The sequence below is a fragment of the Panthera onca genome, chromosome B1 (assembly GCF_046562875.1).
Source record: "Panthera onca isolate mPanOnc1 chromosome B1, mPanOnc1 haplotype 2, whole genome shotgun sequence".
In the NCBI taxonomy this organism is placed as follows: Eukaryota; Metazoa; Chordata; class Mammalia; order Carnivora; family Felidae; genus Panthera; species Panthera onca.
The window spans coordinates 110,442,108-110,467,773 of NC_138342.1; positions in this window are offsets into that span (position 1 = coordinate 110,442,108).

Consider the following 25,666-nt stretch of genomic DNA (forward strand, 5'->3'; position numbering starts at 1 on the left):
TCTATAAAGAGCTCACCAAACTCCACACCCGAAAAACAAATAACCCAGTGAAGAAATGGGCAGAAAACATGAATAGACACTTCTCTAAAGAAGACATCCGGATGGCCAACAGGCACATGAAAAGATGCTCAACGTCGCTCCTCATCAGGGAAATACAAATCAAAACCACACTCAGATATCACCTCACGCCAGTCAGAGTGGCCAAAATGAACAAATCAGGAGACTATAGATGCTGGAGAGGATGTGGAGAAATGGGAACCCTCTTGCACTGTTGGTGGGAATGCAAACTGGTGCAGCCACTCTGGAAAACAGTGTGGAGGTTCCTCAGAAAATTAAAAATAGACCTACCTTATGACCCAGCAATAGCACTGCTAGGAATTTACCCAAGGGATACAGGAGTACTGATGCATAGTGGCACTTGTACCCCAATGTTTATAGCAGCACTCTCAACAATAGCCAAATTATGGAAAGAGCCTAAATGTCCATCAGCTGATGAATGGATAAAGAAATTGTGGTTTATATACACAATGGAGTACTACGTGGCAATGAGAAAGAATGAAATATGGCCCTTTGTAGCAACGTGGATGGAACTGGAAGGTATTATGCTAAGTGAAATAAGCCATACAGAGGAAGACAGATACCATATGGTTTCACTCTTATGTGGATCCTGAGAAACTTAACAGGAACCCATGGGGAGGGGAAGGAAAAAAAAAAGAGGTTAGAGTGGGAGAGAGCCAAAGCATAAGAGACTCTTGAAAACTGAGAACAAACTGAGGGTTGATGGGGGTGGGAGGAGGGGAGGGTGGGTGATGGGTATTGAGGAGGGCACCTTTTGGGATGAGCACTGGGTGTTGAATGGAAACCAATTTGACAATAAATTTCACATATTGAAAAAATAAATAAATAAAAATAAAACCCTATGCTTTCATTTCTAAAGTCTGGCTATTTGCTATAGGGTGAATTCCCATGATTCATATTTACCCCGAAACTTCCTTTCCATGTAATATGAGTTATCAATTATTTATAATTGCTCTTAAAATAAAGATAAAAATCTTTAAGATGGCCTACACATCATCTGATCCCAAACTGTCTTGTGCTCAAATTTGCCAAGAGCAAACAAACATTTCTGTCCCCAGTTGCTTAAACAAGAGGATATACATTACTTTTAGCCAAAAGATTTCTCTAACAGAAATAATATTTTCATCAGGACAAATCTACAGCCATTGAAGTTCAATGAGGTTAAAATTCCCTGAACTAATAATGCCTCATCTCATTGCCACTCTTCCAACATTAGTCTGAGTACGACCGTCAGCGTTTAAGAAAGAAAGGGAATCAAACGTTGTTTTTCCTGTTTTTGAGATGACACGTGAATCAAAGCCTAACCTCAGTGGCTCCAACCAATCTTTTTCATGCATTCATTTTATATTTTCCGTAAAACCAGAAGCTGACACTCAGAATGGTTCTTCTATCTTCTTACCTATTGTGTAGTTTGGGATATTGTTGAAATTACTTCAATAACTGGCAAGCAAGCAAAAAAGCAGTGAAGTCATCTAGAGACTGGGCTTCAAACAACTTCAGGAAGCCTGGGGTTGGCTGCTGATGTTTCCGCATTAGTTAATGTCACCACTGTAATGGGAACTAGCAGCAGAGCAAGAATTTGAGATGACACGTATCATCCAAGTACAGAGGAGCTAGAGAAATGGAAATATAGTTTTGCCTCTTAACTTCTGCTATAATATCCATGCCTTTCTATTTTAAAGCACACTTATTTATTTACTAATTTCCTTTACTTCTTTTTCTATAGTAATTGACAAAAATCTGGTTTTGTATTTTTCAAGGATCACGCAAGAAATTATTTTTTTCTATTTTCTTTAATCAACAGATGTAGACTACTTTAAGCATCCCATTAAAACTTTAAATGTGGGAACAAATACTATTTTTCTGAATACAAAGGCACATTGAAAAGGCAAAGACCCAAGCAGATGTGGTGTCCTTGATGTTCAATAACATGAACATCATGTGGTATGAATGTATGTATTTGTGCATATGTGCATGTGTGTCATCAATGAAAATAGTTGTGCCAATTAAATATCAAAAAACTTGACTCAAATGTCTAAAACAAGGACATTTTTATCTCATATAATCCAAAGTCTGAAAGGAGGATAGTTCCAGGCTCTAGTTCCATTTATTTGCTCTTCTCTCAACTCTTCCCTCATTGCTATGCAGGTTTTTCTTTTTTCTTCAGACTGCCTCTCTCATCATCATAAGATGGCTATTAGCAGAAAATAAGGCAATGTGCTTCCTTGTTCATTTCTAGGGCTAGAAAGAGAAGAGTTTGTCCCAGAATCATCAAATATAAATTTTTTTTTGTTCAGTTTGACTGGTCCAATTTATATGAAGTGCTTATTCAGTAATAATTATTAGAAAATAATATGCATTGATTAGTATAAGCCAAGATTCTCTAACAATCCCTGGCAAGAGAGCTGAGATGACCATGATCAGCTTAAGCTAATACACACACATCTCCAGAGTTGGATGTGGGATCAGCTTCTCCTGACTCACTTGAGCTATGGGGAGTGGGTGGTTCCTGAAGAAAACTGGGGTTTTAGGGGAGATTGGTCACTGTGAAGGCAATAGACAATGTCTCTTCAAAAGACAGTGTATATCTTATTTGGAGGGACATCTGAGACCAGCCAGATGAGAGAAGTAAATGAGTTTATTTTCTAATATCTTATAGAATACACATGATTCCTGACTTAACAATAGTTTGATGTATGATTTTTCGACTTTACCATGGTGCAATAGCAATATGTATTCAACGGAGACTGTAATTCATGGGGCACCTGCATAGTTCAGTCAGTTGGGCATCTGACACTTGATCTCAGCTCGTCATGAACTCAAGGGTCCATGAGATCAAGACCCGCATTGGACTCTATGCTGACACTGTGGAACCTGCTTGGAATTCTCTCTCTTCCTCTCTCTCTCTCTCTGCCTCTCTCACTCTTAAAATAATTAAATAAACTTTAAAATTAAAAAAAAATAAATTGTATTCCAAAGTTGGAATTTTGATCTCTTCCCGGGATAGCGACATACAGTAAGATACTCTCTCAAGATGATGGGCAGAGGTAGCGAGTTGCAGCTTCGTCAACAACTGACACAGACAACCATTCTATACCAATATAATCATTTTTTTACACTTTTAGAACAATATTTAACAAATTACATGATGTATTCAATACTTTATTATAAGACAGGCTTTACATTAGATGATTTTGCCCAACTGTAGACTAATGTCCGTGTTCTGAGCATGTTTAAGATAGACTTAGTTAAGCTATGATACTTGGCAGGTTAGGTGCAGTAGATGCATTTTCAACTTATGGGAGTTTCAAATGATGGATTTATCAGGATGTAACCCATCATAGATCCAAGAAGATCTGTACAGAATAATGATTACGAACTTAGCCTTTGTAGTGGCATGGTCCTGGATTATAAATTTAAATCCATTGCTCACTTACTGAATGAGTTTGGCCAAGTTATTCTTCTCTAAATAAGGAAACACTAATATTTAGCACATAAAATATTTTTCTTTCTGTAATTATTTAAGTGACATAATTCATGGGTTTGGAAATAGATACTGACTATTTTTACTATTAGTTTTCCTTAAATTTCAAGAATGTCATTTGAATAAATTGTTTATCATTTTCTTTTTTGTTTGTTTGTTTATCATTTTCTATTAAATTTCCTAGAACACTCTTTTCCATTATAGGAAATACTTTTTCCCCTTCTATTTTATATTTAAATATTTTTTTTTATTTGCATTAGTCTCTTCTTCAGAGACATAATCATGTTTATGTTGTACTCATTCCATAGCTGTCATTTTTCTTCTTACCATTTATCTCTTTATCATTTTTATTTGCTTTCCCTGTGATTTTCTTAGCTCTACTCTACACATAACTGATTTGGTTTTGTGTTTGTCAGAGTTTCACTCCTTGCTATTTCTAATATGTTGCTTGGTTGCGAAAAGGTAGTTTTTCCATTTATTTCTTGTCAGCTTCTTTTAAATTTTCTTCTGTTGCTTTAGAATGTCATCTTTGAAACTTCAGTTCATTAAATCCATGTTATTCATTATTTTCTTGACATTGCCAAGTAGTGACTGCAATTGTTTTTGTATTTGGGGGGCAGCTCTATTCCCCAAATGGGTACTTTATCAATATTCTGCATAATAAGTCCTTATCCTTATTTATTTGTATGTTTATTTACTATTCTATATTTTGCATTAGTTTTATTTTTTCCCTCATTGCATATTTATCTTTTATTGGGGGTAATCTAGGTCTGCTGTGGCTCCTTAAAATTATAGGAATTAATTCTCTTTTATCTTGCTCTGCTGTCTGATTTTTATTTTTTTTTATTTTAATTAATTAATTAATTAAACTTTATTTGAGAGAGAGAGAGTGAGCAGGGCAGAGGGGGAGAGAGAGAGAGAGAGAGAGAGGGAGAGAGAGAGAGAGAGAGAGAGAGAGAGAGAGAGAGAGAGAATCCCAAGTGGGCTCCATGCTGAGCATGGAGCTAGATCTGAGGAACCTGGGGTCACGAGCTGAGCGGAAATTGAGAGGTGAACACTCAACTGACTGAGCCACCCAGGCACGCCAGCCGTCTGATTTTTAAACCCTGCTCTTGAGTTGAGGCATTAGGAGTTGGATGTGTCCAGTCGTTATTCTTGTCTTCCTTCTGCAATAGGCATTACCCTCTCTACTTTGATGAATATCTAATCTTGTTCTGTGTTTCCTATAATGCGCACTTCAGTCACTACGGTGTGAATTCCTCATAGAGAGATTTATGTTTCAAGTGGTTACCTTTTTAACTATTTACTACTTTTTTTTTTACTACATTTTTTTTTATTTGTTTGCTGCTTCTATTGCTTTTGTTGCCATTACACTTTGGAGATAGTTCCCTGTTCTTATCTTCTGTTGGGACAAAGTGGGAAGAGGTTGACTTTTAGCAGGTCTTATTATCTGAGCATTTGGATGTTATTTATTTGCAGTAAAAATAAAGCACAGTTTGGGAATATTTAGAATTTCTTTTTCAGAGTGCACTCATTTTGTTCATGCTCAGTTTGTTCGAGGTGTGATATATCACTTAGGAATATTCCACAGGAAATAACAGAGTGATGGATAGCACCAGCACACTTTCTTTTCTGAATTAGGAGAATGGTGTTTCACGGCCAAACTTAAGAGGCAGTGAGACAATAAGAGAATTAGTAGCTTTTCATCTTCTGTGCTGGAGCCTGGTGACAGAGAAAAAAGTCGGGTTTGCCTGAGGTGAAGTCCAGTGTCCACCACAGGGGCCCATCTGATTTGCAAGTTACTTGCCCTTCAAGCTGTACAGTCTGTGACCAAGCAAAAACAGATTGCTTAACATCTCTTGAATCTCTATAAATTTTATTCCAGACCACGTCCTCACTAATTCTCTCTTTGCTTAGAATATCCTTCACAGCTCTTTCTACTTACGAAAGTTGTACTCAACCTTGAAGGTCCAACTGGCATGTCAACTCCTCCATGAACACTTTCTGATCTTACTCATTACTTACTTACTCTTACTCAGTTTCTTTCTTTGTACTTTGAACTATGATTGCAGTTCAAAAATTGACTTTCAAAATGTTTGTCTGATATGTATTTCTCCATGCTTATTATTATTATTCCCGTTAGATTGTGAGATATGCAAAGCTGATATTTTCATTTTCTTTATCTCTTTCAAAACGCATTGCAAAGTGCTTGGCACATAGAAAATGCTCATGTTTTGTTTGATTGTCCATCACCCCACCCCCCCAAAAAAATAAGGCACTCCATTGGATGTATCTTATTCAACCAGAAATTTGATTTATATTTAAAAACACATCTTTGGAAAGAAATAAGGAATACAAGTATATATTATAGTTTGTAGTGCTTCTCTGAACACTTAGGTTAAAATTATTCATTTAGATACTTTTATTTATCTTTTCTTTAAAAAATGAGTAGATGTCTATCCTTGCATAATTCTAAGCACTTCAGTTACTGAAGAGACTCTTGAGGAGAGTGGATGATTTACAAGAGGAAAAATAAACTTGATTCATCTTTTTTTTTTGTTTCGTCTCAGGGTGGCTGTGCTTTATCAGGTGGAGGGCCTATTGAACAAGGTTTCACAGAGTTTTCCACTGACATAAAAGTCAGTGACATTATGTAGGGACCGTGTCTACAGATGATAAACAATGCCAGACTCCATGTTACCTTTATATGTTTCTTTGGAGCCCAGACTAACATTTAAAGCTATATAAGTTACAGTTTCCCACCATCTACCTGTCAACTATGCTAACAATAGTATGAGTCTTCTGTGTTCAGCTGAGCTGACCACATCTAAAGTTCAGAGGATAGGGATTGGGATTCCTGCTTTACTGTTGCATTCTACTTCCCCTCTTTAAAATCTTATATGTAGTTACTTCTTGGAGTTTACATATTGCTGAACATTCAATGCCCTAGTTAATGTAAACAAAATCCTGTATAATCCGTTCCCAATCCCTTCTGATTAAATAACTGCTCCACAATTCTGTCTAAGTGAGAGCAGTGGGGCCAGTAAAGCTACTTAAGCTTAATTGTCGTTGGCATTCTTTTCCACTTGGGGCTTTAATGGGATGTTTTTCTTTGACGTTTTTTTAGCTGTAAAGCTTCCTGGAATTCCCATACATTTTATAGGAATGTTTGTATTAGTTGAAGACTGGATATTCCTCTTAAATTAATTCCTAACAAGGAAATGAGAATCAGTCATGGGAATACGTGGTGAGGATCTCAGAGTACTAGATGCCATTTTTATATGTTGTAATTTTTAAGTGCTACAGTCTACTTCTGAGAATATATATATATATATTTCATATATATACATTTATATATACATATATGTATTTATATATTATAAGGCAATATACAAATATTATAATAAATTATAATGTATGTACATATGTTTAAATAGTTTAAACATATATAGAATGCATTTACGTATGCATACTCTATAAGAGAATATTTCAATATTTGTATTGAAATTAGACCTATAATATCAAATATATAGGACGTAAGGTTTTCATTTTGTTTTGCTTTGTTTAAATTATTTGTTGACTTATATTCAGTAATATAAATAACTTCTTTATTTGACAGTTTTTAAAAAAACATTTTCAGCAAAATGGATAAAAGACTTCAAATAATATGCATGCATTTCACAAAAATAAAAAAAAAAATACTCCAGTAGCATGATTCCAAATTACAGAACATGTCTTTCTCCCAACTCAGATTTCTGTTCAGTTTAATCAGAAAATGCCAGAGGACCAGCACTTTCTGGATAATAGAGAATTCATTAAGGAGAGTCTTTAGTCTATATAACTACAAATTGTACTCACTGTGGAAGCATGTTAGAAAACATAGCTCTACTTTTTTTTAACATTTTGCTGGAAATTCTCATGCACTATACATATGAATGCTTTTGAAAATTTTAGCACCTGTTCTATGATTCAAAATGCTTAATGAATTAAGGAGCAACTCAAATCGAAAACTTCTAAACAGGAATCTCTTTATTCAGAATACTATAGAAACTTAATATTGTCTATTTAATTTTTCTACAAATCCAGTTACCTAAAAAAAAATTACAATATTCACTTATTGTAAGTCCACATTTTCAACTCTACTTAGGAACATACTTCTTCAAAAGAGTCCAATGGCTTTCTGAAGTGTGTTTTTCACAAATAATTATTCATACAAATAAAAAGAATGCCCTGTTACACCAGTCTGTGAAAAGACCATCAGGTGTATTTCTTTAAATACCTGAACTACTATGGTTCACTCCCATTTGTCCATGTCTTTCTTAAACACTTCTTAGCATCCGTTTCTAACTTCTTAAACACCTAAACAGTCCTCTGCTCACGTGTTAGTACTGTTGCCAGAGCCTTTCCTGTGCAGACTCAGTTTTTTGGGGTTCAGCCATGTCTTTTCACCCTACGGCCTGAAAGCCTTCAATATTTAATTTTTTTTAATGTTTATTTATTTTTGAGGGGGGGGGTAGTGTGATTGGGGGCGGGGGGAAGGACAGAGAGAGAGGGAGACACAGAATCCCAAGCAGGCTCCAGGCTCTGAGCTGTCAGCACAGAACCTGATGTGGGGCTCAAACTCACCAACCGCGAGCCGAATTTGGGCGCTTAACTGACTGAGCCACGCAGGCGCTCCAGTAGGACTTCAATATTTAGCAATAAGTTCATAAATCTGTTTTAGAAAGCCTTCCCTGGGGTCCAAAATCTGTTCCAGGAACACTGAATGAGAAACTTCTGGATTTTGCCACCTCAAAAAACTTAAACTCTCCCTCACTGGGAATTTCTAGTAAGTTGAACTCCTAGGAGCTGGTGTAGCTTTCTTTTTAAATTTTCCATGAATAATGTGATGATGTAGTTTCTTTGGTTTGGGTTTTTGGCTTTTTGTTTTGTTTTGTAACAACATCCAGTTTAAGAAGCATCTAAAAACATTGATGCTGCAAAGATATCCCTAAAAATCAAAGGCAACTTATGCTTTTGAAGCAATAAGGTAGATGCTTTTATTAAATTTTTGACCTTGAGATTTATTCTTTCACAATATGACACCAATAAGGAGAAGTCAATATTGGAAAATGACATTAGAGCTGTTAGAATATATTCAAATACTAATGTAATGTAGGTTCCTTACCTTCACAAAAATATGATTTATCCTAGCACTTTAAATATTAATCTTTACATATTTTATCTTTTGATAATAATCCAAAGACTTTTTAAAATATTGCAGATAATACCTGTAATGTGATAAGGCTACATGACAAAGTCAAGGAGTTCAACTTAATTTATCAGACAGTAAACAGTCATATTGCTTTCAACGTGGAACATTAATTTGAAAATACAAGTCAGTATGATGGATTCCATACCTTAAGGTCATTGGTAATCACGTAAAATATGACTATAGAGAAAAAGAGATATCTTGGTATTTTTGGCTTTTGTTGATTTGGGAAGCTGTGGTTATACACGTGCATTTCATTTTCATCACATTTAATTAAATCAAAATCGCACAGTTTAAAAATTGGATTTATTTAGGCAAATTTATGCCATCTATAGAAAAATATGCTCTTTGGGGAATGAATTTTATTTTTAATTAATTTCAAACTTACAGAAAAGTTTTAAGACTAATTACAGAAGTTCTGTATATCCTTCAGCCATATCCCACACTTATTAAGTTTACCACATTTGTTTTACCATTATCTCCCTCCCTCTCTGTCTCTCCTTCTCTCATTTCCTCTATCCCCATCCCCTGTCCCTATCCTTGTCTCCCTATCTCTCTATTTTTTTCTTAATGTCCCTAAAACTCTCTCTCAGCTACTTAGGGATATTGAGAGAAGAGACAGAGAGAGAGAGTGAGATTTAGGAAGAAGAGAAAAACACTCCAAATACTTTAGTGTATGTTTAGTTAAGAATGAGGCTATTTTCTCATATAATTATAGTGGAATTATCAACATAAGGAAATTAACATTCGTATAACATTGTTATCTAGTGTACAAACCATATGTAGATTTCCCCAGTTATATCAGACTTTCATAGCAAATAGTACTACTAATTATTATTATTCTAGTCCAGGAACATGGAGTGCATCTATTTGTCATGTTTCTTTAGTATCCTTTATTTTGAAACAGGTCAGTTATTAACAGAATGTCTCATAATTTGACTATTTCTAATATTCCTTATGATTATGTGCAGGTAATTTTGTTTGTGAGAGCAGTGCCACAAAAGCGATGTCAAATCTTTCACAGTGTATCATATTAGCAGGCACATGTAATTACTTTGTTCTAGTACTGGTTATGATAATTTTGATCACTTAGGCAAAATGATTTCTACCAGATTTGGAAAGCTCACTCAAGACTGACTCATTCAAATGTACAAATTTGATGTTTCTGTGCACTTTGAAACAATATTTTAATAACTGGTCTTTTAAAATTGCCTCAGTAGTCAAGTGAAACCAGATTAAAATTTAAGACTATAAAAATGCATAAATAAATTTAAATAATAATAACATAGGAAATATGAGTCTCATTCAACTACTTGTTGGGTAACCCAGATTTCCAAAGTTATAAAGTTTGTTCTTCCAAATAGTGATCAAACCAATTTTCTGCCATTCCAGGAAAATGCTCATTTTATACAACATATTCTTCATCAATTTGTCTTGTGTCTAGCTGGAAGCCTTCAGGTTATAGCCATTATACAAACAACTACAACTTTAATCATCAATGTAATAGTAGGCTTAATGTTTGCCTCTCACTTAATTTTTGAATAGATTTTATTTATTAGAAAATTTTTAAGATCACAGCAAAATTGAAGAGAATTTACAGAGATTTCCTATGTGCTCCCTACCCATACACATGCATAATTTCCCCCTTATCAACATCCTCTACCACATTGGTACATTTGTTACAATTGATCAACACATTGTTGTCACCCAGAGTCTACAGTTTAAATTAGTGTTCACATTTGGTGTTGTATATTGTATGGGTTTGGACAAATGTATAATGGTATATACCCATCATGTTATTATTATTATATAGAGTGGTTTTACTGCCTTAAAAATCTTTTGTGCTCTGTCTATTCATACCTTCCTTCTTCTATGGCAATCACTGATCTTTTTACTGTCATAGCTTTGTCTTTTCTGGAATGCCATATAGTTGAAGTCATGCAGTATGTGGTCTTTCTAGAATGACTTCTTAAATTTGGTATTATACATTTAAGTGTCTTCCATGTCTTTTCATGTCTTTTCGTCCCTTTTTAGTGCTGAATGACATTCCATTATACAAATGTAACACAGTTTTTCTATTCACTTAACTGAAAGACTTTTTGGTTGCTCTGAAGTTTTCATAATTATAAATAAAGCTGCTGTAAATATCCATGTGCAGGCTTTTACTGTGAAAGTATTTTCATATATATGTTAGATAAATACCAAGGAGCATGATTGTTGGATCATACGATAAGAGGATATGTAGTTATGTAAAAAAAATTACCAACCTGTCTTCGAGAGTGGCTATACCATTTTGTATCCCCACCAACAATAACTGAGAATTCATGCTGGTTGCTCCACATCCTCACCCACTTTTGGTGTTGTCACTGTTTCTGATTTTGGCCATTTTAATAGGTGTGCAGTGGTATCTTCTTGTTTTAATTTTCAGATCCCTGGTGACATGTGATGTGGAGCATCTTTTTGTGTGTTTATTTGCTGTTTGTATGTTCTTTGTGGTGATATGTCTGCTAAGGTTTTTGCTCCATTTTTTAATTGGGTTGTTGATGTTCTTGTTGTTGCATTTTAAGAGATTTTTGCATTTTGGGTAATAACCCTTTTTCTGGTAAGTCTTCTGAAAATATTTCCTCCCTATCTATGGCTTGTCTTTTTATTCTTTTGACAATGCCTTTCGCAGAGCAGAAAATTTTAATATTCTTGAAGTCCACTTAACATTTTCTTTCATAGATTTTGCCTTTGGTATGGCAGCTGAAAAGTCATCACCATATCCAAGGTCATCTAGATTTTTCTCCTGTTATTTTTCAGAATTTTTAAGATTTTGCACTTTAATTTAGGTCTGTCAACCATTTTGAATTAATTTTGGGAAAGATGTAAGATCTATGTCTAGGTTCAAATTTTTTGCATGTGGATGTTCAGTTTTTCTGGTACTATTTGTTGAAGTCTGTCTTTTTTCCATTGTATTGTCTTACTCTTTTTTTTAAATATCAGTTGACTAAATTTATGTGGGTATATGAGCTCTCTATTCTGTTCCATTGATCTATTTGTATATAATTTCTCCAATGCCACACTGTGTGGATTACTGTAGCTTTCAAGTAAACCTTGAAGTTGAGTAGTGTCAGTCCCCCAAATTTATTCTTATCCTTCAATCTTGTCTCTTTCCATATAAACTTTAGAATCAGTTTGTTAATAATTCAAAACAACTTTCTGAGGTTTTGATTGGGATTGCATTGCATGTATAGATCAAGTTGGAAATACTGATATCTTTATAATACTAAGTCTTTTCATGAGCATGAAATATCTCTTCATTTATTTCATTCTTCTCTGATTTTATTTATCAGTGTTTGGTAGTTTCCTTCATATATTGTATATATTTCATTATGTTTATACAAAGTATTTCATTTTCAGGGAGTGTTATTGTAGATGGTATTTTGTTTTTAATTTCAAATTCCACTTGTTAATTGTTAATATATAGGAAAGCAATTGACTTTTGTATAGGAACTTATAACCTGCAACATTGCTATAATCAGTTTTAGTTCTAGGAGTTTGTTGATTTTTTTCAGATTGTCTATATAGGTGACCGTATCATTTGTGAACAAAGTTGTATTTCTTCCTTCCCAATCTGTATATCTTTTATTTCCTTTTCTTATCTTATTGCATTACCTGTAATTTCAGTTCGATATTGAAAAAGAGTGATAAGAGATGCCATCCTTGTCTTATACTTGATTTCAGTTGGAAAGCCTTGAGTTTCCCACCATTAAACATATCATTAGCTATAAATTTTAGTAGACATTCTTTACCAACTTGAAGACGTTCTCATTTATTTTTGGTTTATGAGATTTTTTATCATGAGTTCATGTTGGATTTTGTCAAATGCTTTTTCTGCATCTATTGATATGATCATGTGACCTTCAGTTTGCTGTCATGGATTGTATTAACTGATTTCAAATTTTGAACTGGATTTGCATACCTGATTTAAATCCTACTTGGCTGTGGTGTATATTTTTTTTATACATTGTTGGATTCAATTTGCTGTATTTTAAGAATTTTATTTAATTTTCAATCTACCTTTAAAAATTACTATGGGGCTATGTTATTTATTTATTTAGCCCCTGGATTTAGACTTGAGTAGGACTTAGGTTTTTTTCTGGTTACTTTTAAGTACTAAAATCTATGATTTTATTAAGTCACAAAACAGTCCCATTCCAGTACTTTAAAGTTTTATTACTATGTAGTTATCACAACTGTAAACATAGGTAGAAGATGAGTCTTCCCTATTACCATGGGATGTCTGAAGTCAAGAAAGAGATAGAAATCTATGGTATGATCCTTTTCTCATTTCTAACCCATCACTTTTATCTCTCATTTTCATATTGCTAGCTGCAATATCTGACTTTACTATGCTTATATCAAGAAGAGGTTGTAGTAGGGTTTGAACAGGTTGGTGGGCGGACAAGCAAAGAAGAAAAGTTCTTGCTCAAGGGGTATCATTGTAGTGGTTTAGCACTGGTGCTCCCAGATCTTCAAAAATATTTACAACTCATCAGATCAGTAATGAATATTTTCATTAGTTCTTTGGACACAGCCATTAAAAAGATTCTCTATTAGTACCTATATCATTTTAATCATGATTATTTAAAACATTTCTGTCTGTTTCTTCTACCATCTGTGTCATATTTGAATCTGGTTCTATCTCTTGGCAGTGTGCTCTTTATCTTGATTTTTGTATGCCTTGTAAGTTGTTTTGAAGGCTAGATATCTAGTGTAGGATACTAGAGATGGAGATAAATAGCTTTAATGCCTAAAATGGCATTTTTTTCCTTCTGTCAGACCTTTAATTTGGAGTCTCAATTGATCTTGTCAAAAGTCGCTATAATGCTAGTGCAACTAGCCACTTGCCATACACAAATGTGAACTGTTAATAGAGAAATAAAGCATACTCTTAGATCTTGAATTACTTCTATAATTTTTCAAATGCAAAATCCCTCGCAATGAAAAAAATTATCAAGTGAAAATCAAGATCACATGAACAACCAAAAAAAGAAAAAATATCCAATAAAACATCCTTAGAGGGACCCTAAATATTGAATTATCATATAAAGACTCTAACTATATTTGCTCTGTTTATAGAAATAAAATATACTTTTGACAGAGAATTGGGAAAAAATAGAATAAAAGGGGGAAGGGCAAAACACATTTGAAAAATAAGAAATATAGTAATTCCAAAAAGTACAAAGTAAATAACCCAAATTAAAACTCAGTGGAATACCCCAGTAATAATTATCATACTCAGTATGCAGATTTTGGTTTCTCCAGTAAAAGGAACCAGGGTACCAGGGAGATATGGCTGTTCTAGAGCTGGGGCAGGTAAAATACATGATCCTAGAGCATCTTGTAGTCCCAGGAAATAAGGAGATAAAAAAAAATAAGCAAACACAATGATGGAGTATGTGAAAGAGACACAGAAGCCAACTGAAAGAGATACCAATGACCAAAACTGGAACAATTTGAGCAACAAAAAATAAAATAGTATGTTATTAAAACCTAATGTATAATAAATATCTGTGACCCCATACTAATATAAATATATCTTAAATAAATAAATAAGGGAGAAGAGACAAGTTTACCATGCAGAATTCTGAATAATTCATGGAGATATTGTGCCACAGAGGAAGAGGAGAATCATTTCTGGGCTATACATAGTGACTTCCAAAATATAGGAAGAGGGGTATAAAGAGTAACTTCATTGTGGAGAAACCTGACAAACACTAACTACTTCAGTGAGATAGTCAATATCAACATTCACAGTCATAAATCTTGTTAATAATATGTACCCTTGATATAATGAGATGAAAATGAAAAATTAAAATGAAAAATTTTACCCATGTGATATTCCTCACGAAGACCCATGTCATCTGTCTCATCATGACAAATCCCAATCATCAGACAAATTCTGTAGGGGGTTGCTATAATAACTTGAACAGTAGTCTTCAAAATTGTCAAGATCAGGGGCGTCTGGGTGACTAAGTTGGTTAAGAGTCCAACTTCGGCTCAGGTCATGATCTTGCAGTCTGTGGGTTCAAACCCCACATTGGCCTCTGCGCTGACAGCTCAGAGTCTGGAGTCTGCTTCAGATCCTGTGTCTCCCTCTATTTTTGCCACTCCGTTACTTGCACTCTTTCTTTCTCTCAAAAATAAATAAACATTAAATAAAAATTTTAAAAAACTGTCAAGATCATCAAAAACAAGGATAAATCTGAGAAACTATAGCCAAGAGTAACCCAAGGGTATAAGACAATTAAATAAGATGTGGTTTCCTGCATGGTACCCTGGAACAGAAAAGACCATTAGATAAATCTAAGGAAGTCTTAATAAACAGAAGACTTTAGTTATTATTAATGTACCAATATGGTTTATTAATAGTAACAAATGTAGCATGATTAGCAAATGGGGGAAGCTCTGTTAATATAAATAATGCTAACAAAGTCTATTAATTTTTTTCTAAACCTCAGTAAATAAAGGTAAAAACAAATTTAATGTGTTTCAAAGAGAATAAATAAACTAGCAGACAGAATCGAAGAAAATACCCAAGGTAAAGCATAGAGAGACAAAAGACTGAAAATACAGAGGAGAATGCAGAGATGTCTGAACATAAATGTAGTTAAATAACTCAGGAGAAAAGCAGAGCAAAGGAATAAAAGCCATGAATGATGAGAAATGGGTATGAATTTTTTAAGGCTGATACGCAATATCATGACACAGGTTTAAAAGTTACTATTAACCCAAAGCAGTTTAAATATAAAATAATTATACAACAGCAAATCACAGTAAAATTGCTGAAAATCAAAACCAAACTGAAAAGATTAGTAGTACTCAGAAGAACAGATAATAGGCATACTAGTTTGAAAGGAGTCAGAGATTGGAAAAGAAGACCAAAAACAGACTTCTCAACAATGGTAACAGAAACCAAGGATAATGTATTGGTATCTTCAGTCTATAAAATTAACAACAAACATAGAATTTTATATCTAATAAAAAGTGTCCTTTTAAGAATAAAAGCAAAATGTAAATTTGTTTTTATTAAGAACATTTGTACTAGAAAATCCACCTACAGAAAATTTTGACGTATATTTCTCAGGCAGAAGGAATGTGATCCCATATGAAAAATTCAAGGCAAATGAAATGAAATGAAAAATAGTAAAAATTAAGGTAAATAAAATTCATGTTGACTGGAAGGTTGTCCCCAAATTCTGAGTGCATTTTTAGGTTATTTAAACTATTTTAAACTTCTAGCTGCACTTAGACAAGTGGGACATACTGATGTATCATCTCGTGATTTAACAAGAATAACAATTAAAGTGAAAGATACAGTTCAGGTGATGGCCAAAAATATCACCTAAGGTTTGAGTTTTGTAAGTGAAGATGTGATAACAATTCTGACATGATTTTTGATGTTTGACCATCAGTAGGATTTAGGCTTTCACCCTATCCTTCTCCATCATCACACAGCTGGTATTTTAGATAAGAAAACTCCTGTGTACCTCTTGATCCCTCTACACTGGCAGGATGTTTCAGGTCCACAGCTCTAACCTGTACATGTGAACCCTGCTGTAGCCCCATCCTTCAGACAGGTTTATATTTAATTGGTTTGAAATATGAGTGTCCTACTTCACTAATTTTTCAAATATTAATATAAATTGTTTTGGTCTTTTAGAAAGATAATTTTGTTTTATTTTTAACGCTTATTTATTTATTTTGAGAGGGGGAAGGGGCAGAGAGAGAGGAAGAGCGAGGATCCCAAGCAGGCTCCATGCTCTCAGCACAGAGCCCATTACGGTGCTCCATCCCACAGTCTCACAAACTGTGAGATCATGACCTGAGCTGAAATCAAGGGTTAGAGGCTTAACTGACTGACCCATCCAGGTGCCCCTAGAAAGGTAATTTCGTTATTTAAAAAAAAAACTAGTAACAACTAAATCTATCGAGTATAGGATATTAGCTGCATTTAAGTGTGCACTAGTGTGTGTATGCCTGTTCGATCAGTGCAATGATAGGAAGTGAAGGAGAGAAGCTCTGTTCAAGAATTACAAACTGCTGAAATCAAACAGATTAACAGTGTTTCAGTTCTGAAATTTAATCATTCATATAGTATAAACAGTATGATATTATTTACTGTATCATCTTTAACTTTTAAGGTTAAACGTTTGTTAACATGATGAGTGGAAAGGCCAATAAAGCAAATATAAGTCATAGAAATAAACCTGTGTGTGTGTGTGTGTGTGTGTGTGTCTGTGTGTGTGTTCAAATGAGTATTTCAAATACCTTGGAAAAGTTTGAGTAATTGAGGGATGTCATTTCATATTAAAAAACAATACATATTATTAAATACAATTATGGAAACTTGAAAATCTCTTTGTTCTTTAAATATTCTGCCAAGAGAAAAGTTGGGTGCCTGTCTCAGAGCCAACAATAGCTATAAGTACTGGTAACTGCTTCATGTGCACCCATACGTGGGGAACTGTCAAAACCATCAACCCTGGAAAATTTTACTCCTACTCATCCTATTATTCTGTTTAATCTTTTGTTTTAACTGTTTTTCATTCTTATGAGAATAATAAATGCACATAATTTAAAAAGTCAACTAGTACTATAAGGCTATAATAAAATATTAGAACTCATTCCTCATTTATCCATTCTGTCTGACTCCAAAATGTTTTCACCTCTTAAAAGAAGTTTTGTTTATTTCCATATTTGAATATTATATAATTTACTGCTATTTTTTGAAGCACTAACTTCAGACATTATGTCATTTTATAAATTGTAAAGAATTATCATTTTTAATTATTATTCTTGCTGCGTTTCTTATCCTTCTAAATTACTATTAGGATTTTTTATTAAATCAATATTCTGGTATTATGATAAACCATGTAGAAATTGTGTGTGCCATGATTGCATTTCCTTTCTGCTTTTCCTGTAGACAATAATTGTTTTAAAATGTCACATATTTTTACATGTATCTATCACATAATTTCCTAAACTTAAGGCTGTTGCAGGCCTGTCATGCTGAAAATTCTCTTCTCTCCATAATGGGTTTCTCTTTGCCATTTGCATATAGTGAACACACTATATGCTGTATCTTGTCTTTTACTTTTTATAATTTTATTTATTACACTTGGGAAACATATATTCTAGTTTCTTCTTGAGATAAGGTGTAAGGAGGGTAAATTCTTCAAACAGTTTCTGTCATTTTGACAATTCCTTTCTTCTGTGCTCTCACCTCTTATTTTGTCAAGTTTCAGAACTTTCAGGTTGAAATTATTTCTCTCAGATTTTTGCTGACTTTGTTTTGTTGTCTTCAAATGATCAGTGTTAGAAAATACTAATATCATTTACCCAAATTTCTTTTTATGTGACTTGTTTTATTCTTTTCTAACAGCTTTAGAATTTTTTGCTATCCTTGGTATTTTAAAATTTTATTAAAATGTGCACTTTGTGGGACTATTTGAATTCATTTATTCTTGGCTTTGGTGTGTTATTTCATTCAACTTGTAAAAAAATTTTCGACTTATTTCTTTTGTAATTTTCATTTATTCTTTTATCTGGATTCTTATTCACTGTATATTGAACTTCCTAGATTAATCCTCTTAACATTTCCTTTTCCTTAACCATCTCTTTTCCTTTTGGTTCCGTTTTTTGGGAGGTTTTCTCAACATCACCTTCTAATATTTTTTATCATTTTTTACTATCATGTGTATGTATTTCTTTTTATTTCTTCATGTGTATTTTATTTCTGCAAATTCTTCTTCCTTGGATTCACATTTTTAATGGCATCCTTTTTTTTTATTTCAGAGGATGTAACATCTACTCTGCAGTGGTAATAAACAAGTTAACTTCTTATTAAACCCTCCACTTCAGACGTTCTGTCAAGTTATTCACCAACCACTTTAAAGCAAAATATTATCAGACTTTCTTCTTTAGAGAAATTTAAGTTCACAGAAGAACAGAATGGAAAGTACAGAGGGTTTCACATACTTCCTCCATCCCACACACATTTTCTTATTATTAATATATTACATTAGTACGGTATATTTGCTGTAATTGATGAACCAACATTGACACATCATTACCAACCAAAGCCCATGGCTTCCATTAGAGTTCATTCTTGGTGTTTTATATTCTGTGAGTCTTTAAAATGTATAATAGCAAATATCCACCTCTTTGGTATCATACGGAGTAGTTTCACTGTCTTAAAATCCTCTGTGCTCCACTTCTTTATTTCTTCTTCCTCCTAAAACCCTTGGCAACCACTATCTTTTTATTGCCTCAATAGTTTTGCCTGTTCCAGAATATAATGTAAGTGAAATCATATACTATGTAAGCCTTTAAGATTATCTTCTTTTGCTTAGAAATATGCATGTAAGTTTCGTTGTGTTTTCTTTTTATTTGATCAATTATTTTTAGCCCTGAATAATATTCCATTGTATGGATGTACCACAGTTTATTTATCTGTTCACCTATCGAAGGACATCTTTGTTGCTCTAAGATTTGGCAATTTTTAACATGGCTGCTATAAACATTAGTGTGCAGGTTTTTGTGTGAACATAAATTTTCAACTCATTTTAGTAAATAGCAAAGAGGATGATTGCTGGAGTGTTTGGTAAGAGTCTGTTCAATTTTCTAAGAAACTCTTAAACTCTCCTCAAAAGTTGCTATACCATTTTTCATTCATGTCAGCATTGAATGAGAGCTCTGTTTGCTTCACACCATCACCAGCATTTGATGCTGTAAGTATTTAGAATTTTACTCATTTTAATAGTGGTATATCACTGCCCTTTACATTTGAATTTCTTAATGATAACTGATATTGAATATGTTTTCACGTGTTCAGTTCCCAACTGTATATCTTCTCTGATAAGTTGTCTGTTCAGATATTTTGCCAAGCTGTAGTTGAGTTGTTTTTTTTTTTTTTTTCCTTATCATTGTGTTTTCAGAGTTTTTGTAGATTTTGGATAGCATCCATTTACCAGATGTGTCTTTTGAAAATATTTTTTCTCAGTCTATGGCTTGTATTCTCATTCTCTTGACAGTGTCTTTTGTAGAGCATCTAAATTCGCTTTTCATCATCCAAAATGTATTGACTTCCTCCATTTTCTTTGATACTATGACATATATCTGTATAGATACAGATAAGTAGTATTCATCATATACTTATGAATATATATATGTGTGTATAAAAATGTATATAATTTTATGTATGTTACCTTATTTAATCCCTAATCCTGATAATCCAGTCTAAACTTCTTCAACCTCACCTCATCATTTATCACAATATCACACTCATTGTCCTATTTTCTTTATATAATTTATCACTGGCTGACTCACTTTATCTTTTCAGTAATATCAACCCCATGAGAACAGGAACTTTGCTTCTCTTGTACATTTAAAGTTCCTGCCACATTTGATCACTCAATATATATTTGCTGGATTGGTAAATGTAGAGACAGAATTTTCCACATTTACATATTTTATGTAGTTGTATGAGAATAGTCCCTTTTTTACTTTATTTATTTTCTGAATTTGTGATGTGCCATTTCATAATCTAATCGAAATATAAGGTAAATGTTACCAATTATTAAATTGAAATTGGGTACTAATTTTATTATTGTTGACACATCAAAAATTACAAATACTAAAGTTTATTGAAAAAATTATTTGCATTTACTCAAAAAACATATATGAATTAGGATATTGGCAAAGGAATTCATATTATAATCAGGTATATTACCTGTCATTAAGAAGCTCGTGGAGGGGGACACCTGAGTGACTCTGACTTAAGTTAACCGTTTGACTCTTTTTTTTCTATTTTTGCTTTTCTAAAATATTTTAAATCCAGTATAGTTAACTTATTTATTTATTTATTTATTTATTATAATTTATTGTCAAGTTAGCTGATGTACAGTGTATACAGTGCAGTCTTGCTTCGAGAGTAGATTCTCACGACTCATTATTTACATACAACACCAGTGCTCATCCCAACAAGTGCCCTCCTCAATGGCCATCACCCATCCCTCCCAACCCCTACCCCATAAATCCTCAGTTTGCTCTCTGTATTTAAGAGTTTCTTATGGTTTGCCTCCCTCTCTGTTTGTAACTTATTTTTCCTTCCCTCCCCCATGGTCTTCTGTTAAGTTTCTCAAATTGCACATATGAGTATCTGTCTTTCTCTTACTGACATATTTCACTTAGCATAATACGCTCTAGCTCCATCCAGGTTCATTGATGAGTAGATATAGATATAGATTGGGCCCTGTGTCAGGCTCCACACTGAGTATGGAGCCTGCTTAAGATTCTCTCCCTTCTCTCTCTCTCTCTCCTCTCTCTCTCTCTCTCTCTCTCTCTCTCTCCTTCTGCTCCTCCCTCACTCATGCTCTCTCTCTAATATAAAAATTTTAAAAAACCTCATGGGTACAAAGAAATAATAATGCATGTACATAAATATTAAGAATATAAGGCAGGGGTGCCTGGGTGGCTGGGTTGGTTAGGCAACTGACTTCAGCTCAGGTCATGATCTCATGGTTCATGGGTTCGAGCCCCGCATTGGGCTCTGTGCTGACAGTTCAGAGCCTGGAGCCTGCTTCAGATTCTGTGTCTTCCTCTCTCTCTCTGCCCCCCTCCTGCTCATGCTCTGTGTCTCTCTGTCTCTAAGTAATAAATAAACGTTAAAAATTTTTTAAAAAAGAATATAAGGCAAAAAAATCTGTAAAAAGTGGTGATGTGCCAAGTGTAATGGCTTCAGAAATGTCTTTATTTCTATATGTGATTTGTACTTGATAAATTCCAATAAAACTTGTGCTTGCTAATGAAATATATTGCAGTTCAGAGTTCTCACTGTTTCACTATTTTAAATCTGATTACAGGTAAAAACTCTAAGTGGTTACACAGATGGACAGAAGTAAAGTAACTCGAATTCTGATTCTTTGTATTTATAATTACTGTGCTGTACTTATTCTGAATCTAATGTTTACATTCAGGCATATTAACACCACTGTGCAAAAGCAAGCTTAACCATACTGAAGAGTTATAATAGTGTTCTTGAAAATGAACACGTATCACTGAGTCCAGGGTGTCCTAGCTGGCTACATAACTGGGAATTATTCAAATTAACTTCTTTGTAGAAAAAGATATTCATTCCAGGATGAGTAAAAAGTGCAAACTTGAAACTTATGTATATATTATTAAAACTCAGCTATAATTTCAGGAACTGTATAGAATTTAGACAACAAGTTTTGGTTAACATTTTTCATGGAGGAGTATTTTCTTTCAAACATCATTTAGAACTTCTTGGGCATAGTGACTTTTTTTTAGTTTATTACTGATTAATATTTCCCTATAGATAATATACCCACCATTCCTCCCCATCCCTTATTTCCCATTGTCTAATTCTAAGGTAGACTGCATTGTCAGCACTTAGCATGCCATTGAATTCAGTGTCAGCAAAGGGGAGAAGAATAGGCCAAATCATGTAAATCTTTTGCAAACATTAAAATTTGGTAGATAGAATGGTCATATTAAGGCATAAAGCATCAAAGTATTCTCAAAAGGCATAGGGAGGTAATGAAAGCTTTTGAGCAGGGAAGTACCTAGTTAAGTGGCTTTAAAAGTATCTGACAGGAATGTGTAGGCTCTTTCTTAGATTAAAAGATACTGGAGAAAAAAGACTTGGTGTGGAGCAGAGGCAATTAAAGTGTGAGAGATGAATGGATATAAGGGCAAACTAAGATATTAATACTAGCAATGGGCAAAAACTAAGATGTTGATACTAAGAATGAATATAAGGTCATTAATATAAGGGGAAGAAGAGAGATATGGATTATATTCAAATCAATAATGACATTTTATATAATATTTATTCATTTTTTGATAAAGTTACTTGATAAATTGATGGGGCAGATATGTTGAACTATGTGGATCTGGACTTGAATGGGCCATTTGGCATTTGTGTTGATAGCTTTCTGGTTAAGGTAGAAAACTGAAGTATGGCCACTTCTATGAACTAACTTACTGAAATAAAAATGATAGAAGTTTTCAAAAATAGTGGTATCAGAAAAATGTTAGCATAATCAACTCTATCCTAGAGTTTTAAAAATAAAATTGTCCCAAGAAAAGGTAAGCAGACTTCCATAATATGAAACTTGCAGAAAACCTAATACTTTCTAGTGTAAACCCAAATATTACAGTTGTGGAATAAAAAGCAAAGAATGCCTAGAGAATCAGGGAGTATTGTCAATAAATTATCTAATAAGCTCACATAATTAAATATATGGCATAACGAAAATCAAACTTAGATGACTTGTGAGAAAGGTGACATTAATTCCAAAGCCCAAGATGAATAAAGGCTCAACAAAATGGGTATATACAAAATGGGTATTTTGACTTTTTCCCCTAACCTCATTCTGCCTAGTCTATAATCTTTGGGGCTATATATTTGCTCAGTAATGATCTAATATCTAGGCTAGGGAAAATTATTCCCTGCCAATGCACAAACACATCAATTAATTCTATGACAGATTTTAATAACTCCAGGGAAGAGTAAAGTTTCATGTTATTGACATTATTATTAGTCATTCAGAAATGGTTCAGCCAAGGGTGTCATTATCTATACAAATAGACCAGTGGCCTGTGATCTTGTCCAAATCAAACTACATGTAACTCAATCCTCATAATGCCATGCTCTTCTATTTTTATCCCCATCTTGGCTGCTATAGTTGGCAGATTTAAGCTATTTTATTTGTCCACATTACCTTCCATTCAGTGTTCATATATGTGGATTTAATGTGTTTGAAAATTCTTTTATTTTTGTCTTTTAGTGTATTCACTTGTTTGTAGTATCATGTGACGGTTATTTATTGCACACATAGTTGATGCAAAATCTTGGTTCAGTACTTGGGAATATGCAGATGAGAAATAGTGGACCTCGTCCTTAAGAAGATTTACATATATTTGAGATGAAAGATTTGTACAGAGGTTACTATCAGTAGACAGTAATAAAATCCATAGGAAAAGTGTAGATAGAGTGATATGGGATTCAGATGTAAAAAAAATAGTTTTTTAAACCTGCATTATATGAGAATTAAAAGCTAATTTTACATTTGGACTTTTACCTAGAAGATTCAAAACAAATTGATGATTGCCTTTTTATCACTTTAAGCTTTTGACATAAAATACCTATATTTTAAAAATTAGTGTTTAAAAGTTGCTAAGAAGTAAGTGAATACAATCATTAAACAGATTTAAAAAGAACTGATGAAGTGGAATCTTGATTTTTATACCTTTTAGGAACTTGTTTACAGTAAAAGAAACTTTATATGATTTATTTTGGAAATATTGATTTACAATTTATTGATTTATGATTTATTGATTTAGATCACTTTTATATACATTGGTAGTAAATTAAAAATCTCCAAAATTAGCAATTAACTCCACATAGTGAACCCAATGAATACTGTTCCTCAAGTGATTTGGCTTTTAAATTTTAAATGTTAATTATTTTCTTCTTTACTTCCTTTCTTATAATGATTTTTATTTTCACACAATTTTATTTTTCTCCCATTTAACATTTTGTTTTTCTATTTGCTTATTGCTATTTTTCTTGTATTGCTATTTATTATTGCTATTATGTCCTGGAATTTCTGTCTCTTTATATTCTAAATATATAATTAGTGCTGAGTTGCCCAACCTCAACACCCTCTTCTTGTTCTCTATTCTCCTTAGAGGATTGCTTTGAGTTTTGTATTTATAACTACTGATGCTGATGACTCTTAAATCTTATATCCAATATAGACTTTGCTCTTGAACTACAAATCTGTGTTTCCAGTTGTCTATTCAAATGTACCACAAAGGTCTCAAGCTCAATATATCCAAAAGGAAAGCGATTTTTTACACTTTACAAATCTACTCCTCTCACAGAATTTCAACTGTCTACTAACAGCCTCACAATGTTATCAATAGCCTAATCTAGAAAATAGACTTTAACCAAAACGTTATCTCCCGATTTTCCACATTTATTTGCTCATCAATTTTGTTGATATCCTCTCCCATTTATTCTTTAAGTAAGTACTAACTTCTCTGTCTCCAATAACAGTATCTTTGCATTGTGATTCTTTCTCCTCAGGATAGTAACAAGATCTGTGCCTCTATGATAATCTGTGAACAATCTCAATCTTATTTCACAGTGGTAACAAATAATCTCCTTAGATTACAAATTTTATTGTGTCACACTCATACCCATGCTTAGCCTAAAACCTTCAGGATAAAGACTAATTCCTTTTGCCTGGCATATAGAGTCTTCTAGGATCTGAATGCAGGCATAATTTATGCCATCTCATTCTTTATACTTTTTGTCACATTTGTATTAAATTGCAAGTGGGTACCTTGATGCACTGTTAAGGTGCACTGTATTATGTTACTGAGCTTCAACTTGACACAGTACCTTTACTTCTTTATCAATGTAGCAAAACCCTATTCATCATGAGAGTCTGTTCCCTGAAGTCATCTCCCTTATCTTTCCAGTTAGATTTCATTTCTTTTATTACTCCCCTAATGTACAGTCTACATACTATTTATACAGAATTTTTATTCTCCTACTGTGAATAGAGGTTTTCCCAGCATTTTTATCCCATAGCTTAACACTGTATCTGGTATACATCAGGATCTCATTTGTAGTTTCTTAAATGTGTGAATGATGAACTCTACTGAATTATTTTTTTTTTTCATAATAAAATAAGCTAGCAAGCAATCATTGATATCTAATCAGGATCATCTCCTCTGCAGTGAAAGCTAAAGCAAATGGCTAAGTTGAC